Source organism: Anoplophora glabripennis, unplaced genomic scaffold, assembly GCF_000390285.2.
Source record: "Anoplophora glabripennis isolate ALB-LARVAE unplaced genomic scaffold, Agla_2.0 scaffold153, whole genome shotgun sequence".
Taxonomy (NCBI): Eukaryota; Metazoa; Arthropoda; class Insecta; order Coleoptera; family Cerambycidae; genus Anoplophora; species Anoplophora glabripennis.
Window position 1 is genome coordinate 574,744 of NW_019416245.1, and position 15,285 is coordinate 590,028.

General features: G+C 32.6%; 1 protein-coding gene across 2 annotated transcripts in view; it reads right to left on the minus strand.

Annotated features, from left to right (window-relative positions):
* Positions 1-15,285, minus strand: part of LOC108909803 (zinc finger homeobox protein 4) — a 158,930-nt gene that overhangs the window by 106,647 nt on the left and 36,998 nt on the right. The window lies entirely within an intron of this gene.

Consider the following 15,285-nt stretch of genomic DNA (forward strand, 5'->3'; position numbering starts at 1 on the left):
ACTTTCGCACTTCGAAGGCGTTTAGAGAAACAAACGTCGCACAAAAAACATTATTCGTCGCGTGCAAAACAAGCAAAAGAAAGAATATTAACTGGAGGCGATGCCAATTTACCACTGTTACCACTGTTGTTGGGGAATGAAAAGGCCCTTTGTTAACCTGTGGCTACACATTATATACAATTATTATTACAGCCGTTGAATTTCCACATTTAAAAAACACAAAAGCGACGTTCAATTTGTACGTATAAAGGTAAATCTTATCAATTTCGGAGGAATGGGGGTCCTTACTTAAGGAAATAAAGAGGTGAGCAGTCACGCTAAGCCTGATAGTGCGCGCCTTTTATCGAGGAGGAAAATAATTAAAGCTGTGTTAACATTGCGATGCAATAAACGGTGCATTTATGAACTATCTTATTTATTCGTTATGTTTGTTATCAATGTGTGAAATTAAATATTAACTAAATCTCACGTTTACAACGGAAACGCGCGTACCATGTTTTCGCAGATATATTTTTTTTGTTTTGCGTTATCGCTATTATTGTCGTTAGCATCGTAAGTGCCGCAATTTTAACTGTCTTTCCAGTTCATTCATTCATTTACTGATACGTTGAACAAATTTACTTTTGGATGGAGATAAATCTAATATTTCAAATATTTATTTAAAAAACTGAAGTGTGAGTTTCTCCGGAATTGAAACTTAGAAATACAAATAATCCAAAAAAGTGTGACCAACACAAAAATAACATTTTTATCGGAATAAAAAAGAAAAGTCCAATCTCACAAAATTCTCTATTTAAGTAATGTTATCGATTTCGTGAATTTTATTATTATTTATTTCACATTTTCAGACCTGAATTTTTATTGAAAATATTTCCTACCAAGAATAGTATTTTTCAATAATAATCTGTGAAGTAATTTGTTGTTCACGAAATCAGTAATATTACCTAAATATAGAATGTTGTGATTGGTTTTTTATTTTTATTTTAATGGAATTAACTCACATAATATTGACCTGTCTATTTCATTATCATATTCATTTGAATATATTTTTTCATTATAATTAGTTACAATGGCCATCATATGAAAAACAGTTATATTTTTCGAAAAATGTCATAAAATGATGTCAATATTTCAATTATGTTTCCTAAGTGTCAAAGATGCACGAAGAATAAATTTTTTGTTCTAAAAGTCTTTTTGACACAAAGGGGTTGTTCTTGAACAAAAGAAACTTTCTCTTACACCTCACACTTATTAATTTTATTGGATAAATTGCTTGATTAATTCCTCAGTAGAACAATAATTATTACAACTAACATGAATTTCTTTGTTCAAAAATTGCAAATAGGTTATTATGTTAGCAGCGAAACTTTAACCACTTTCGAAGAAAACCCATTTGAAACTCGGATTTTATTCTCTATGGAGTCTACAATGTATGTTCTGGCTACTGAAGTAGACATCCAAACCATATATATTGCTAGAGGAAATATCTGCTCCGCAATAAAACCACCTGAAACGGTGGTATAGTCTTTCGGACATACCGATATGATTTGAAGTGCTTCTTATTACATTAACAGCTATTAACTGATGGCGCATTTTCATTAGCACATTTAATGAAAACTCTACAATTTTTAGTAAACTGTAATATAATATAAAATACAAGCGAAATGACATACGTCCTTTGAATCCTGCTGTCAGAACCACACAACTTTTGCCTTCCATGTTCCTATCCAAAATAAGCCAGTAAGAAATTTTCACACATTTTCTTTTCAGCGTATCACTTTTTGAAGTCACCATAAGCTGTTTCATATTGTCTTGCAGGTATTTGAGACAAAAATTCTGATAGTTTCAACAGAATTTGTCAGCGTGCCAGGTATAACAAATGTGGTGACCAAAAGCAAATGACTATTGGTATTTTATCTGGTTTTTAACATTATCGACAACTTTACGCATTTCGCGTGTGGTCACGTGATAGCACGTGACGTGACCGCAGTCTTCTTCTGTCTTCATGGCATATTCTGCAAGAAGCGGATTGAAGAACAGATGACTTTTCAACGTTATGACGCTCAGCCGCGTCGAGCTTCTGCCCTAATTAAGAATACTGTCGTAAATAAATCCTAATTATTGTAATGCGCGGAGATGGATGGTAACCGGCTCGGATTCCTTTGTCTGCGTGGAGGTACGGATACATTAGATATTCCGTTTTTAGAGAGAATAACGATCTATGTAATTGATATCTCGAGGCAATGCAATCAAGAACGATCTAGTGGTTAAATATTCAAGCTGTTGCCGTATAACACGAGCTCCTATCCGAACAATATTGGCATCTGAATATTAAAACCAAAAATTATATCGTATGCACGCAAATAATCTAGAATTAAAGCCGAGTTTACAGTAAAACATCTCCCAGATTGCAAATCTGTTTGGCCAGCAGGTAAAATCGAACGATAACTATCGATAATTTGCTCCTATTATCCTTTTTTACGCAGTCGTTCCTTTATTTATTATAAACGGTTATTAGAACCTTATGTGGATACGATGTAAATTATAATCCAGATCTGCCAATTTCTAATGCCATAGTTTTGAGAAATGATAGTTCTAAGTGTAATTTTAAGGCATTTTTTGGTCTCGGGGAGGTGGGTGCTGCCATTGCAAGCGTTTTCCGAGATCGCATTATTACTGTATATAATGGCATGTATCTATTTCATTTGAAACACAGTTTGAAATTACCAACTGTTAAGCAGTGCTAAACGCTTTATGTGGATATGGAACTGCGTTGTAATCCTGACGAAGTAGCACATAAAAAATTAAACTAGATTATTGTTAACTACTTAACAAATATTCTATTCTACGGATGGTGTCTATAAATATGAATGAATAAGTAAATACAGTTCGCTACACCCAGAACACCATTGTAATTTTTATTAACAGAATTTGATCTCCCTGTTGAAGATGAAGAAATACTCCGTCATGTCAGTATTTTTAAAATAGTTAAGATTTTGAAATTAAAGTGCACATACGTGTTAATAGGATCAAAATATTCTTTTTACTCAGGCACCTTTTTCTCTAAAATGTCTCTTTGTGGAGTTACAACCATTTTTAACCAATTTTGAGCATTATTAAAATGCCTCAACAAGAACGCATTTTAAAGAAAAAATTGCGAGAAAGATCTTTTTATTTTCAGACCCAGACTAAAATAAAACCTTTTTATTCTTGCACTTTTTTGTCTAAAATTAGTTAAAAATAGCTGTAGCTCCACAAAGAAGCATTTTAGAGAAAAAAGTGCAGAAATACAACGAAAAGAAGGTTTTTTATTAAGAAAATAAGACATTTTGTAATTGTTAGACCACTTTCAAGCATTTATGCCTTTTTCCAATTACGTAAGGATTTAAATTTAGTTGTAATATATTTTGATTTCAATTTTCTACTTCTGTGTAATCCATTTTAATTAAATAATAATGCAAGCTATCAAACAATAACAATGTTGTCATAACATTACCTGTCACTGTCACAGCCTACCATGTAACATTGACCATGAGTAAATAGGCCTCTCACGGCCTAATTAGTGAGATTTAGTTAAAATACCTTTAATTTTAAAACAATTACAAAATGTCTTGTTTTCTTAATAAATTTACCTTCTATTCGTTTTTTAATATTATCTCGCTTATTGTTAGAGAAGGACCCAACAAACCCTGTATGACTATACTAGACAGGGAACGTTCTATCCAAATAAGTAAAAACAGACATGGTGTTCCATTTAAATTAACAATTCATTCATTTTTTTTTCTACTAACATTTTCGAAAACTTCATAAAAAATCGTTCAACTTTTGTATTTCAAAATTTTTTATAACTTTTGAAACAAAAAAAATTAAAGGGGGGTCAAAATATAGTGAATCACTCTGTACCTATTTTAATTTTAAAATCTTAACTTTTTTTATCAAAAAATCGAAATTTCCACTAAATTTGAGATAGATATTTGTTGAGGTTAGGGAAAAATCCTGATGTGACGAAGCATTTCTAATGGCTACATCGTCTTCAGCGGGTCAAAATTCACTGTAAAACAGTATGTGAAAACAAATTTTTTTCTGTGCCTTTAATTTAGACCATTTTGAGGGTAAGATGTAGGGCAAAAGTATTGTTTTTGAGCAATCTTCGAACCGGTTTCCAGTTTAAAAGTAAAATATAGTGATTGAAGAAGAGGGCGTTATGTCTGTCGAAACGTTTAGAAGTTTAAACCGACGTGAAACATTCGTCCCGAAAGTTTGTTAACAATGTCACGGAAATTTGCAAATCAAACAAGGCAAATACTGTATTTTAGATCAAGATTGTACAACAAAATTTATAAGGACTTAATACGTTTTATATGCAGAGAAATGAAGAGAAGCGTTAGAGTGCCTTTTTCCTGAAGAAACTGCTACGCCAGTGCCTTTGACATCGTGCCATGGATCTCAGTTATCTCCAGGAAATGCGTACAATGTATCCTTGTCGTGACGATACGACGAAAAACAGCTGGATCGTTTGTCGGTTGTCTCACCTATCACACACTGATGAGGACTAATAAGCTGGAAACCGGTCTGTGCCTGGTGGGTTAAACTGACGAACGATACTAGCTGTTGCGAGTATAATTCAATGCCGGTAGGGGCATATAATATAGCATTCAGAGTAGTTGTTTCTCGCAACACTGACAATTAAAAGCATATCACATGACACAACACGGTAATCAGAAAAATACACTGATTTCGAAAATATAAAAGAGTTTTCAAATTTTCCATGGCAGCTGAACTGAAATTCACCTGCATGCACCTTCGATCTGATTTTATCGAGTTTCTATCTCTTGAGATAATCGGTATTTAAATAGAATGGCACTAGACGTATGAGCTGAACAAAATTTTATTTTGGCTTATATACATATACATCCATATTCGCAAAAAACAGATCATTATATAACTGGGCTTTGTTGGTTAACAGTTAAAAATTAATCAATCAATTAAAAGATATTTGTATTTAGTAGTAGATAAATCGATATATTATTCATAGTTGTAACAATAGTACAAAATATATGTATAATAAATAAAAGGTTTTATCAACGCGAAATATTGCATTCATCTTTGTTAACACAAAATAAGAACTACTCCAATCGTTGTTATGCATTTTACGCAATATTACGCATTTCTGAATTGGGGAAACACAAAGTCAAACATTATTCAATGCGATCAATATAAGACTTGTTTAGATAACAAATACTTGAGTGAATATTATTCAATGAATATTGTTATTATGTGAATTTTTATTTATTATATTAATTTTTTCTAATTTCTTACCTACTCGGTTGTGCAGGGCTAAATAAAAAATACATTTTCAAAAAATCGAATCCAGAATGAATTAATCTTATTCGTATAATGAGAAAGGATAATTCTGAAAAACTTCTGCTGTGCTATCCAAAATGGATGCATCTAGCACCCTTGTATCTACCTCTATATACTTATTAGTACGAAATTGAGGCAGAAACCTGTCCGAAACTGCATCGGGTAATTACAATAATTAACATAAAACGAATATTAGCCGAAATACTCTGGCGTTATTAATAAAATTATAAGGGGCAATAAAAACAGCAGGTTATTATATTCGGTTTTACCTAAACGACCCGAGTACAAAGGATGATTCCTTTCAAATGCCCAGAGTACCAATTTGAAAGATTTCGTTGGAAAAATTTTATAATTATGTGTAATTTTGATTATAAGTGAGGGTAGGGTACGCTGAGGCGCCGTCTCAAGTCGACCAAATCGCTTTTTGTGATGGCAATCGGTTCGGGATCCGATGGTACGCTAGATGGCCTAATGCGGTACTTGTAATTACTATTTCCCACACCACGACCATCTAATCATGGTAATAATTAAGGCCTTTTTGTTCACTTTGCTTTTTAATTTCGTACTGCTTTCCCATGGCCACTCACGATCGATTTTTTTTTTATTTGAGGCACGAACCCGCATTTTCTACAAACGTTCCTCAGCCAGAAATAATATGCTTCCTCTTCTTCGAATTCGCCACCTCGCCAAATATTTAGCGAAGCTGTAACGCAAGAGGATGGACAACAATTTACTTTAAAAATGTACAATAAGGGTATGCCCAAAGAATCATTTATGGCGTATGCTATACACACATAATTTTCTAGTATTATTTGGAAGCGTTGGTTGGTAGATTATTTAATTGTGTTTTTGAAAATTAAACCCTATGGTTTATTCCATTGCGAAAAGGGTAGATATCATTATTTTCGCTTTACTTTATAGAACAGCTCAGCTATTTAAAGAACAACATCAATATCGACATGTCAGGAGGAAGTATGTTTTAGAGTTAGTAAAAAAAATTCAAGAGACAAGGAACACCTATAGTTAATGAAGCTAGTGTAGTTGCAGTTTTGGGACAAGTCCATCTTGGTCCTACATTAAGTACGAGGTAGCTGGCATATGTGTCTGGCATCAATCGAACTAGCATATAAACCATTTCGAAGAGGAATAAATTCCATCCATACAAAATACATATAGTCCAGGAACTTCATGAGGATGATTATGACCGCCGTTTGCAATTTTGCGAAATAATGAGTGAGCGAGTAGGGAACGATCCACAGTTCTGTTTTTCTGATGAATGCAGTTTTTTTCTTGAACGGGACGGTAAATCGTCACAATTGCCGCTATTGGTCCGATTCAAATCCAACAGTTTTTCACGAGGTATACACAGCAACCGGAAAAATTAAATGTATGGGCTGGAATTTTCGGCGACCGGCTGGTGGGTCCTTTTTTTCTACCTGGTAATTTGACTGGTCAAATGCATTTGCAATTACTGGAAGACGCTATTGACCCTGCCTTGACTGATATTATTCAAAATGTTCCAGAGTATGATGAAGATTTTTCAACAGGACGGTGCTCCTCCGCATTATGCGTTAATTGTCCGTCAGTATTTGGACTAATGTTTTCTACGGAATTGGATTGGAAGATGAAGCAGCATTGAGTGGTCTCCACGATCACCGAACTTATCGCCCCTTGATTTCTTTTTGTGGGGATACCTAAAAAGTAAAATCTATAAAGCACAGCCCGCGTCGCTGGAAGACTTGCGTCAAAGAATCGTCGACGAATGCCGTCAAATCACTCCGGAAATGCTTCGGGATGTGCGCGAACGTTTCCAACAAAATCTTTATTTTTGGATGGAAGCAGGCGGTCACCAGTTTGAACATTTAATCAACTAAGTATTAAGTAAACAACTAAACATATTTTAAATTTTAGAATGTAAATTTTTTTCAAAGTTTTGGACGGAATTATAAAATTTAAAGTCTATTGTAAAGAGAATTGTAAGAGCTTTCAAAAGAAATATTACTCAACTCCCAATGCCATTTAAATATTTTGTGGTGATGCTTACCCTTGCTTGGAGGTGAAAGTGGCGGAGTCAAAAATACCAGCAAAGAATGTCCCCCTTTAATCTAAAATCGACGGGTCTGATCGTTTTTCTACAATCTTGACCCAGTTCCTGAAAATGGCTGTGTTTCGTTTTCATTTGGCCATCCTGTATCTTGTTTAGGTGTTATTCCTTACTTTATTCAAACATTAGCAGACTTGATAAATTGCAAAAGTTTGAGAATTCGTGTAACACAGGAAAAAAATAAGAAATACATCATAATTTAGCTTCACTTATCTGTCATTACGTTATTAGATTGAATTTTCCTGCTGCTGTTATATCTCATTCCTATATGGAGAGAACGAGGTTTAAGAGAAAAACAAGATGTTCTTCGAATGTTAGCGATGAGAATCGACAAATACCCGAAGTAATTCCACAGTAAAAACTTCATGTGGATGTCGACTCTGCCCCATCTCGCGGCTTAAATATTGCATATTTCCGGCGTTCCCCGGAGCCATTTTTAAATGTAATACATGCTAGAAGTTAATAACAATGCAAAACAAAGTTCCCGGGCGAAATCCAATTTTCTTCGGCGGGGTAATAAGAAACGAAAACAGGGAAGAAAAGGGGAACAACAAATAATAAGAAAACACGTATATTCGTTATAAAGGAAGGCGTATTATGATGGAAGGCGCAGGCAGGCCGGCAGGGTCCTGCGGAGGGTAAATGTAACTTCATTTAGGCCATGTATGTGAACTTCATGCATAACTTACGTGGTTTTTCCGTGCGGCAGCGCGGGCCCACATCAAATATTCCCTGTGGTTTCGGTTTAAATATAGGAACATTGCTCTGACCGATTGTAGGGCTCGCCTTAATATATTTTTCTCGTAAACTTAAATTTTCACCCCGATCGGGCGGGGAAACCGCGCAGGGAAATTTAACAAGGATGTATGCTTATTTAAACGCCAAAGATAAACGCATATATTGTTTATATACTGTTTATTGTACATTAATATCAGTAAACGTTCATCATTAGTTGAGGATATGTCCGAGACCAGTAAGATACTTTAACCGCAGTATTTATGACTTTTTTTGCACGCCAAATACTGAACGAATTCAATTAAAACCAAAAACGTTTACGTTTTAAAAATATGTAAAACAAACAAATCGCACATGAAAAAATTTTCTTTTTGGTTACTACGAGACTGAATATTTATGAAGCTTATATTTCAACATATGCTATAGTTAATTGCTTTTCTTAAGAGGAAAAATATTGGATATAAAGTGAAAAAATCAAGAATCTTTAGTAGAGAACACATGTACAAGTTTTTAAATAATTCTCCTAATGAAGTCTATTTAAATATTAAAGTAGGATATTTGGAATAGCAAGGGTGTGCAGAAGGAAAGAACTATACAATATTAAAATAAATGTTATAATAGTAAATATTCCCGACACTAAAACGCATATATCACGAAGTTTACAATAACAAATCAAGGAAACGAGACAGTTAATTATTAGGAATTTTATAAAAAATATCTTGCATTATCGGATATGCATTCCGAAAGAGTTCTGCCACTATTCTGGCAAACCAAGGAATAGATATTTTACTTAGGCCTTAAAAGGCACGGTGGGTGGCGTTCGTCCTCTGTACCCGAGGGATATATCGAAGATTCTGGAAAATAAAAATCAATTTTCAAATAAAACGTAATATACAAATGTTTCAACAAATTCAATAAAGGTGTCAAATTTCCTGATCATGCAAAAAAGTATTGATTATCATCGGTGGGCTTACTTATACAGGATGATGCGTAATGGTATGTCGAAAGTAAACTACACTAATAAGGTGATAAATTTTGAGAATTTTCTTAATAAAAAAAGTTTTTAATTCTTAATAAAATGTTAATCAGTTAAAAAAATATTCCTGTCCATCGAGTATGTCAATTTATTTACTCTTCAAATGTACTCTGCAGGTTTGTAAATTCCCTGCCCAAATTAATTTTTATTACCTCCTTTTATCATTTTATCACCTACTATTGATAAATTTTGAAACAAATATGAAAAACTATGTTAGTAAAGAGTATTAAATAGCAAAATTATAACGTATAATATCAGTGATTGTTAATTATTTATTAATAAAGTCACTAAACTTCAAACATTATCGTGATAAATTAATTCTGTATTGGACCAACCAACAGTTACTGCTATATTCATTTAAATCCGATTGAATAAGAACAATACCCCTAACGATTTTGTGGTAAAACAAAACTGCCGCATTTTGTCATTAGACCAATCAAATTAATTTTGTGCGATTGGGCAATTTTCACCCATTATGTAAAAACGATTTTAAATGAAATGGCGGAATTAATCCACAATTGCTTATTAAAATTAAATTGTATAGAAATTGAATTTCATTACGTTTTTATCCATACAATAACATTTTGCCTAATAAATTGGGATTGTTTAGATCATTTTCGACACGGAGCTGCGAATGTCACGAGAATATTAATTTAACACACATGGGCGTACGTATAAAAACCAACCGAAGTATTACAAAAATAAACATTTAGGTGTATATCACAGTGTAAACATTTTATTAATATTTTCCACATATTGAATGAATCGTTGAACCAAATTGTCACTTCAATTAAAGTTCATTTTTTGAATAATATCCTAGGTTCAGCCCATTGCAAAATATTGTAAGCACGCTCGTGGAAAGGTAATCATGAGCGATTCGATATGTGTATGTTTTTACCTAGGAACAACGCAAACGAATTTAAATTATTAAATAGATAAAAACGTTCTAGTTTTCCTTATATGTTGTTTATAATTCGACAAATTACATGTTAGGGGATACATAAAAACTTACTTCAATAAATATAAAATATATATTCAGGGAACATCCTAAGTGAGTATAATAAAATGTGGATCATATTCTCTTACAGATCAGGCATGTCATTATAAAAACTTTTTCACCAACCCAATCAACCTTGAACGATGAGAACAGAACACAAGAACGGCCTTAAAAACAATATTAAATCATGTTTAAATTGTACCGAAAAAGATGCATGAATTAATTATTCAAAGATAGGAATATCGGAATATGATTCAAACAACTTGCTTTGGAAAAATTACTTGTAATAAACGAAGCTCGATCATTACTAGTTAAGCTGCTGTATACACGGAGTTTTCTAAGTTCATGCCATTATTTCAGAAAATCACTCTTGAATCACATTAAATCAAATAGTCTTAATTAATTAGTAGTCTAAAGTCACTTATTATCGGTGTTAAATTTTAAACAAATAAATCAGTATTTTGAACTGAATATTTTGAAAATTAGACATTTTCAGATAAGTATTACCTTTTTGATTTAAAAAGGCTGTAAAAACTATTTGTTTCACAATTATTAATATGTAACTATTTGAACTTTTTGTGCGAAAACTAAATCCCTAAACTAACTTAGGTTTTGAGTATAGTATTTCGACTACGCCGAAAAGAAACATTTGTCTCTAAATCTAATCCAATTTTCATCTAACCCCATGCCCCAAAATATCTGTCAAAATATAGACTTTATATACATATTTGCTTTTGTCTACCTAAAAATAATTTTTCATAAATTTCTTATAAAAATATATTTCTAGATAGGTACATACTTCAATGTAACTCACTTAACGTTGAATTTTGATGTAATTGACCTATTTACCAATGTTCCAGTAGATAAAAAGTTAAATATTGTGAAAAATAAATTACAAAACGATATGAATTTAAAAAGCAGATCAAATTTAAGCATCGACTATAATTAAATTAGGTACTTACTATGTGGATAAAAACAACATATTTTCAATTAAAAGATGATTTCTATTAACTAAATTTCTAAATGGCTATGAGACAGCCGCTATGTCGACTGTCAAGTAATACAATTCTAAGAAAAAAACATAACTGATGAAGTCTGTCTGACTGATGATGTTTTCGCAATTTGGCTCTATAATTTTTATTTTTAGAGTACAAAAATAATAAAGAACAATCGATTAAATTCGTCTTTGTAACTAAATGAATCAATAAATAGGTACTAAACAAAATCAAATGTAAACATAAGCATAAAGAAAAGTGTAGTAAATTATTTGTACTTGAGCAAAATTAAATCAAATTTTCAAAAATGAAACAGATTCGTAAAAATTATTACATAATTAATATACAGAAATATTTGCTATGGCACTTTTGAAAATTCTGCAATAAAAATAATTGTCAAAGAAAACAAACACAATTTTCTATACTTATACTTAAAAAAAAATCACTCAATTTCGCTCAATTTTACTCAATAATGTATCAGTTTCTGCCCACACTCGATTGAGTGAAATTTTCACTATATTTCAGTATGAGTACAACTAAAATTTTATGAGTGAGACTATTGCAACAGAAGTGAGTGAATTTTACTCAAAACCAAATTTCTGCTATCAAGCGACTGACCTTTGACTCTATTCTGAGTATGTAAAACCAATTAAGAGTTGTCACTCTCTAAATTTAACTAATATTGAGTAATTTTTTACTCAGACTTGGTTTATATTCTCTTTAAATTTTAATTTAAATATCATTGTATTAAAGTCATAAACTACTAAGCTGCCACAGTGGTTTCTACACAGATCTGTTTTAGAGACAATATTTTAGGTCTCAATTAACACAATTAGTTAACTGATGGGACGAATAGATTGCCATAACCTATATCGTATGTTAGAGATACGTAAGTAAGTATAGGTAACAATTTAACTATCCGTTTATTTAACCAAATATTAATCGAGACTAAGTACATGCCATACATCACGCTACGAGATGACCCAATAGGGACGATGAGAATAAACAAAGACAACGCACGACAACCATGGGATGGGGTGGACTCAATCAATAATGAGGAAAAATATAGTTTATCTGGAAAATTTATTCAACGGGTACCTATATTTGAATGAAAATCCTCATATCATCACAAATGAGTAAAATTATCAAAATGCTCAATATTGAGTGAAAATGTACTCAGTCATTTTACTCAATAGATTCACTCCGATTGAATTTACTCACACCGATTTTTTTACGGTGTAGAGTAAGTGTAGACCTATATTAAAGGTTAATCTGAAAAATTAAAGAGGATTGGTAATAGGTTTAATATATTAGAACACTTTTTCAAAACCTGTCACTAATGAGCAGATGTATGTTCTAAATCTCTCAAATTGAAGAGGGCGAGTCAAACTAAAAGAACTGACAGGTAGGATTACCAACAAAAGTTAGTGAAGTGGAGATTTTGAAAGTGAAGCAAAAATTTTGAAATTTTTTTCGCTGAGTTTCTTTGATTTCTGAAAGGTGAACAACGATAAAAATTTTTGATTTGCGGATCCCGATATTAGAATCTTCAAGCTTCGATGTCATTTTTTTTTTGTTGTGCTACGACTATTTTTCCTTTGGAAAATCGCTATTATAAAATATTTAAATTTTTTGACACTATGACAGCTAAATCTAATCAATCGGTAATAAACAATTGCAAATACATGATCTGGAAAAATTATGTAGATAGAGAAACTATTCATCTTGTCACCAACATCAGTTGCTGCAACTGTTAAATGAGATAATCGTTGTTACACCGACAGTTATCCCACTGCAACTATTTCTGCATCATTCCTTTAAGAGCGACATTCGAAGCGCAACGCGTTCGACTATCTCCCGGCGAAATCCCATCGAAAAAGTTGTTGACCCAATCCGGAGGGCACCTGGTTTGTTATTTTAGGTCGAGCCCCGTCTCGGCGTAGACGGCGAACGGGCAAATCTCCCCTAGCTGACCGCTACTCCAGTGGTTTACAACCCCCATTCACTTCTGACCATTCATGATGTGCCCTTCCTTATTCTATTGTTGCACAACGGCCGGTCAGGTCATACTATAAAAACGATGATGATGGATCTGAGCGGTCCTTTGTATACCTTCGGCGTAGATCCGCGCTGAGGGCCGATGGTTTGTGTGAGAATCCGCGCGGAACAGGTTATTTTGCGCGTATGGCATTCGGTAATTACGAAATTGCATTAGCATACCGTTTATAATATTTTGCAAGCAGGTATAATGGATTACGCTGTATATTTAAGAGGGTTGTATACAGGGTCTGCCACGTGAAACTTCTCAAACTACCCATAACTTTTAGTTGCACGGAATAAATATTTAACTTGACCGATAGCTCTTGTGTTCAAAAGGGTGTTAAAAATTTGAATACGAAAACTATCGATGAATGAAATCGAACATATCCTAAGGGGCTTGGCCACCAAAATCACGCGATCTTAGGCCATTCGACTTTTTCCTGTCGGATTCGTAAAGTCCAAAGTTTATTATGCTCAAATTAATACCATTCTTGAATTAAAGGCAGAAATTTGGAGAGTTACCAACGAAATTCACCCGCAGGTATTGAAATTTATACATAAATATCTGATTCAATACTCGAATAATAGAAGCAAAAATGAAATTAGAAAAGCAGTTTTATTTTCGTATAGCTACTTATAGAGGGTGTAACTTTGAGAGAAGGTCATATTTTTAGAGGTTTCCTTTGACTTTGTAACAATAGTTCATTTTTTCAAATTCCTTTTTTTCGTAATTTTCTTACCCCGCCGCAAGACAAGCTAGTGTAACTTCAAACTACGGCGCGCTTTAGTCGCAGAGCACACACAATTTGAAACGGGCTGTGCATTGTTGTCAAATCTTATTTTTAAAGGAAAACATGAAATACATAAATAAATAATTAATAACGTATCTCTGTGCCAATATTAGTCAATATTTAATAAATCATGTAAAATTTATCGTTTTTTTTTTTAGAAACAATAATAATTTTAAGAAAATGATAAAAATTGGAATCTGAAAATTTTGGAAATCAAAAATTTCTTTTATTATAAAATTTTGGAAATCAAAAATTTCTTTTATTATAAAATTTTGCTCAATTTTAACCATTTCTTTAATCTCGGATAGATTCTGAGGTAACGATGTTATCACATCCTACTTGTCTGACTTAGAACACTGTATACCAACAAATATCACCAACTTATATATCAATTAAAGCCCTTTTCATTGCCTCAATGAGGTTAAAATTTGAATAAAGTGCATTCAAGAAAAAATCCATTTGAAAAAATAAGTTCAGTGTAATCGCTATTTACTTTACTTACTTCTGATTGCAATGTTGTGAAATACGTGCTCAACTGTTTCACTGTAAAATGTTACAGTGAAACATGATTTTAATTCATGTAATTTCACATTTGAAATAAATTTTGAAAATGTAAAATGTGAAAATTACTCCAATACATTTTTACATGGTTTATCTATCCGCTTCAGATTTGCTAGAATTTTTTAACATCTTGCACATTTGGCTTTTTATACAGTGTTAGAAGTTTCACTGCCTTAATTTTAACAGGCGATAGAATACATTAAAATAAACAAAAACACCTGATATGACATGGGTCCTAAACTCACCATTTTCGAGAAAAAAATTATCAAATATTAATATTTGCTGTATTTTGAAAACTGATAATCTTACGCTCCTGTAATATACAACTTTTTTGTTCATCTATGATTACTCTACCTCATACTGCATAAGTTCTTATATTTTTCTTTCAGTGAAGGAAGATCATGATTCCCTCTACTGAAATGTGAAACAAGTTATAAGTTTTCCTCTAGTCAATCACGTTTTGTTCCAATTTTACCAACTTCTCTTTGAAACTTCAACACAACATAATGTTTGTAGCGTTTCGACTTTAGGTAAGCAAAACGACACACCGCTTACCTACATGATACTTATATATCTACCCTTGCAACACATTCTCGAAATGAACACAAAATTTTTTGTGAGTGCTTAATTATCAATTACTGTAACAAGTAAGTAACATCTTT